Genomic DNA, 5,723 nt, shown 5'->3' with positions numbered 1-5,723 from the left:
CTGGCCGACTACAATCGCCCAGATGATTACTATTCCAACAGATCAGCGATTCGACTTCCGGAGATCCGGAAGCAGAATTTCGAGCTGAAGCCTCAATACTACACTCTCGTGTCGCAGATACCCTACTCTGGGTTACCGCACGAGCATCCTATGGACCATTTGGAACGGTTCGAGGATCTAATCGCTGCCATTCGGATGGAAGGAGTCCCCGAAGATTACCTGCTGTGCAAGCTCTTCAGATACACGCTGAATGGAGAAGCGATGCACTGGCTTAGGCAGCAACCCACAGGATCTTTAACATCCTGGAGCGACATCAAGAATGCTTTCTTACGAAACTTCTTCGATGAGGCGCGCGCTGAAGAACTTCGGAACAAAATTTCCACATTCTCGCAGAAGGCTGGAGAGTCCTTCAAAGATGCGTGGATTAGATTTAGGTTTTTCCAGCGAGACTGTCCACACCACGGATTTAATGAAGTGCAGCTGCTAAGCACTTTCTTCCGAGGTCTCGCCTTACAGTATCAAATGGCTCTTGATACGGCGAGTGAAGGAAACTTCACTACTCGGAATCCGTTGGAAGCTGTGAGACTTATCGAAAACCTTGCTAACAGCAGCAGCACCAAAAACACTGACTCTGAACGGAAGAAGTCTGTAGCCTCTATCGGGAAGGAACAGATGGACGAAGTAAGAGCTAAGTTAGATGTGGTGCACGAGCTTCTTAGGAAGCAAGTCTGTTCAGCTGAAGGAGAAGTAGCAGATACAGAAGGAGAAGAAGATGTGAACTACATCGGAGGTACCGGATTCCAGAAATTTGGAAACCAGGGCGGAAACAGAAACTTCTTTGGAAATGGCCAAAGAAGTAACCAAAGTTCACAATTTCAAAAACCCTTCAACAACAGCAAGAGCTACTCGAACTCTTACTATCAAAATCCACCACCCCAGACTCAGGAAAGCAAGATCGAAGAAATGCTTGATCGAGTACTGTTGGGACAACAACAAATCACCGTGGATTTCAACGGTAAGATAGACTCTGCCTACAACAATCTGAACACCAAAATCGAGACCTTAGGGACTCAGGTGAGAAAACTTGAAACCCAAGTAATTCAGACGGGCGAGACTATTAAGAGGCAAGAAGCTTTCGCTAGAGAGGCAGGAGCCGACAAAGGGAAACACCACGTAAATGCCATCATAGATGATGAATTCTGGCAAGTGGTGAGAAATGAAAACCTTGAGGAAGGAGATTTCGAAATCGAAAGCTCCATGAGTCTCGGCGGATCCCAATGGTGTCGACCGATGTCGATGAACTCGCATCGATCGACAGACCATGATGAAGATCGATGGACGGATTACTCCAGTCATCGATCGACGTCGTCTGCCAATTCGACTGAATGCAATGCGGTTCGAATTCTAACTCATGAAGAATTCGCAGCTAAGCATCCTCACCCACCCTCCCCTTTCTATGAAAAAATCGATCGATCGGTTAACTCAACCATCGATCGACAGAGTGAGTCCGACGTTGATCGTCACAACACACCTCCCATCGATCGACAGGCACCTCTGACATACCGAGTGCGGTTACCCTCAATCGATAATGATTACATCAATGCACTCAGACCACCACCTAAACCATTAGCAAACCCACCCGAACCAAAACCCAACCCTTTAAATAGTTCAACAGAATCTGTTCAAGAAGAACAAGAATCTGAAGGGAGAAGGTTAAGGAAAAGAAAGGAGAAGATTCCTAAAAACCTTAAGAGGGAAGCTAACGATAAGGAGATGGATGGTTTCACTAAACGAGTCCTCAGAATCCCAATCGAAAAACCTTTTGATGAAGCTTACTTCACACACCGGTTGTGGATGTTCTTCAGAGAAACAAAGGTAACTGAGGAGGACATTAGGAGAATGTTTCATCAAGTCAGAGGAAAGATGAAACACAGGATCACATTGACGAAGAAGAGTGATCCTGGGAAGTTTGCAATACCATGCATAGTCAAGGGTGTTGAATTTCCCCATTCAATGTGTGACACAGGAGCATCAGTTAGTATCCTCCCTAGGATCATGGCAGACCAGCTTGGTTTGACCATCGAACCCTCAACAGAATCCTTCACCTTCGTGGATCTTTCAGAGAAACGATCGGAGGCATCATAAGAGATCTGGAGGTACTGATTGGTAATGCCCTTGTCCCTGTAGATTTTCATGTCTTAGACATCGAGCTTAACTGGAACTCTTCACTTCTGCTTGGAAGATCCTTCCTAGCTACAGTAGGAGCTGTATGTGACATGAACAAAAACAAATTGTGTCTAACGCTCATAGACCCAAACATCCACTACGATCCCATCCGACCTAAGAGAAAGGTAATTAATTCTGTGGATTATGGGAAAGAACTTGGCTTCATTGGCGCATGCCATTGTGGAGCAGAGTATGAATCGGAGTACGAAACAGAGTACTCGGAATCGATCGACACCCCAACCTTTCCATCGATCGATTCCAATGTGTCAATGGTGACCGATGACCACAACTACACGTCACTCGACGTAATGCACCCACTTGACCATTTCGCTTCACCTAATCATTGTTACCAATATTTTGCCTTCCAACCTCCAACCAGGAGAGGACATGATGATTATTCCATAGGCAGTTGGGCAGACAGTGGTTTCCATGAAAGTTTTGCAGTTGACACTGTAATTACTTCACCTCATGAGGAACATACCGAGGAATATGATGAGGATTACTGGAAAGAACGTGCAATAGAAATGTCTTTACATGATGAAAGACTTGAAATACACAAGTTCACCAACACGTTTCCAACATCGTTCGACGCTGTGCACTCCACATCGGTCGATACCCACCCTCGTCCAGCAAAACAACCGCTCACATCGATCGACACACCAAAAGGAACATCGATCGATATTCGCGCCGCAGCGAAAATTCAGGAGCAGGAGAATATTCCCTCCCTAACTAGGTTTACAGATACCTATATAAATCGTTTTGCACCTCTGAAACCACCTACACACATCAGAGCAAACACACAAGCAAATAAGATGAACACTCTTCCTTCTACATCAACAGAAAAATCCATGAAGAGCAATCATCTCAAGAACACAAGTTCTGCAGAAATTACTCTGCCATCGATCGATGTAACTGTATCTACATCGATCGATACTACTCTAAACCCTAATCTCTCTATTTCTAAAATGAATAATTATGCAAACATTGATTACGGTTTTCTAACACCTGATGAATTTGGTATTTTCAGTGATCCAGATGGCAACGCACGTGCAATGGATGGAAGGATTTTACAAGTGTCCAGAGAGGACATAGCAGACATCCTTCAAGTAGCCAATGGACCTGACAACCTGTTCTCACAGCAACGTGGCACTCCAGACGTCATTCTAACAGATCCTAACAACCACGCAGGAGTCGCCACAACAGAGATCAACACAGATCTATCACGCCAACAAAAAGAACAAGCATCAATCGACGGTACAACGGAGACATCGATCGCCAGGGTAACACCAACGTCGATCGATATGGATGATCCGACGTCGATCGACAGACGCTATGAATGTGGGAGCCGCGCTTTCGACATGTATGGAGCCAGAAAGTTCACTTGGGAACAAAGGGACGAATATGGAGTCTACAGAGATGAGCGTGGACACGCACGAAGCGCAGCTGGTGAGATGATACCTGTCACAAAGGACAACATCAGGAAAATACTGGAAAGAGCATCTCTTTTTGAAGAGAGCCACATCTGTCTTCCAGAACATGCCACTTCCTTCACACTCACAAGACTGGCACCAGAACTCTACACCAAAGAAGAAATCGATGAAATGGTGTTTGGTATTTGTGGAGCTCAGGAGAAACTGGGAGAGGAGCTCAAAACACTGGTAGATGAAACACATCAGCCTTTGGATAGAGGCTACAATGAGCTTTTCAGATGTATGGCAGAAATGAGGACAGAAATTGAAAGTTTACGTCAGCAACTTGAGAAGGAAGCTACGACCTCAGCATCGATCGACGCACCACCACGTGCAACATCGATCGACGTCAGTCTTCCTACAGCTCAGATCCTTGCAGAACCGCGATGTTCAACACAACACAGGGATGAATGGGAAGTCTCATACATCGACACGAGGATAAACGACGTTTACTGCCCTCTCAACAACAACGTGGACTGGCTAAGCACTAAAATCGAGCTACTACAGCAAGATCTGGACACCATTCGCAAGAAGGACCAACATCCAGCCACATCGATCGACATGTGCACCTTCACATCGCTCGACGCCAAAGTCTCAGCAATGAATGAGAGGCTGAGGACTTACGAGGATATGCATGACCGTTTTATATCACCAGTCATGATATATTTAAACAAATTGTCTAGTCAATTACTTGATGCCCAAAAGGATATTGAGAACATTACTAATCAAAGTTTTTTGCAGGTAAAATCAGCATCGATCGACAGGCTAAGAGGACCCTGGATCGATGGCAAGAAACCTGTGGAGTTACTTCCTTACACAGCAGCAGAGGTTGACAAGATTACATCCAGGATCTACACTGCTCTAGACACCAAGGAGGAACGACTTGACAAACGCTGCGATGACATCTACTTTCCATTCGACAACAAAATCAGTGGACTAGACAACCACGCAGAATGGCTACAGAAAGAAGTCAAAGCCATTCAGAGGCAACTCGCAGCTCAACATCAGATATCAGCATCGATCGACAGGACAAAAGCAAAATCGATCGACGGCAACTCACCGAGATCGACAAACGAACACATAATCGCATCGATCGACGCCGAGTCTACAACAATCGGCGAGCAGCTGATACACAAGACAGTGGAGTCAATGCAAAAGGAACTGACAGATCTTTCAGCATACGCCTATGACAACATAGGCTGGCACCAGGTCAGCATTGACAACATTCAAGAAAGGCTACAGAACATCTCCAATGTACTTGGGAAGATGGATGACAAATGGACAAGAATTATGAGGCCACAAGAAGTTTCATTGCATCTTGGTCCAGACTGCGCATAGATGACGTGGATGCTTGCTTTCCAACAAGCAGCTGTTTCTCCACCCAATAGCCAATCACTACCACAGTCAAGCTAAATGACTATAACCAAGCGCTGAGTGGGAGGCAACCCACTATTAGGTATTTTACTTTGGTTTTATTAGCTAGCATTTAATTTTTTTTTGTTTTATCTCTTTCAGATTTAGGAGAACCAAGTAGGAGGACTTGAATATCGACCGACGACGAGACGTCGACATCGTTCGACATAGGCAACCACACGACGATTGATGTAACACTACCCATCGATCGATATTTAATCCGGTCAGATGTATCTTACCTACTTGTTACATTTCGTACATCATACACTTTTCATCATAACTCCGGCTGAGTTACATTGGGACAGTGTAATTTAAGTCTGGGGAGAGATTTACTGATATAATTTATTTTATTCTTACGTAAAAAGGAATTTCAAATAAATTATGCTTAGCTATCGAAAATAGGGACTATAATCTTATATTGATTTAAACATGAATATCTAACCAATCTTTAGCACCATTTTAGATTTACTGATTGCATATAGCACTAAAGATGCTAAAGCAGATCAACCTATCAACTACACACTCCTTGAACCGTATGAAGTAACCAAAGCTGATTTCCAACACTAAACCTGACATAACCATTGTCTTGGGGCTTGGTATACATGGGATCGGATT

At 44.5% G+C, this 5,723-nt stretch overlaps 1 non-coding gene across 1 annotated transcript; it reads right to left on the bottom strand.

Annotated features, from left to right (window-relative positions):
- Positions 1–361: 361 nt before the first annotated feature.
- On the bottom strand, positions 362–467 carry LOC117129704. The gene has a single exon (XR_004453326.1). It is a non-coding gene; the product is annotated as a small nucleolar RNA R71 (small nucleolar RNA).
- Positions 468–5,723: the final 5,256 nt, after the last annotated feature.

The sequence above is a fragment of the Brassica rapa genome, unplaced genomic scaffold (genome assembly GCF_000309985.2).
Source record: "Brassica rapa cultivar Chiifu-401-42 unplaced genomic scaffold, CAAS_Brap_v3.01 Scaffold0064, whole genome shotgun sequence".
Lineage (NCBI taxonomy): Eukaryota > Viridiplantae > Streptophyta > Magnoliopsida > Brassicales > Brassicaceae > Brassica > Brassica rapa.
This window is presented reverse-complemented; position numbering and strand designations above follow the sequence as displayed.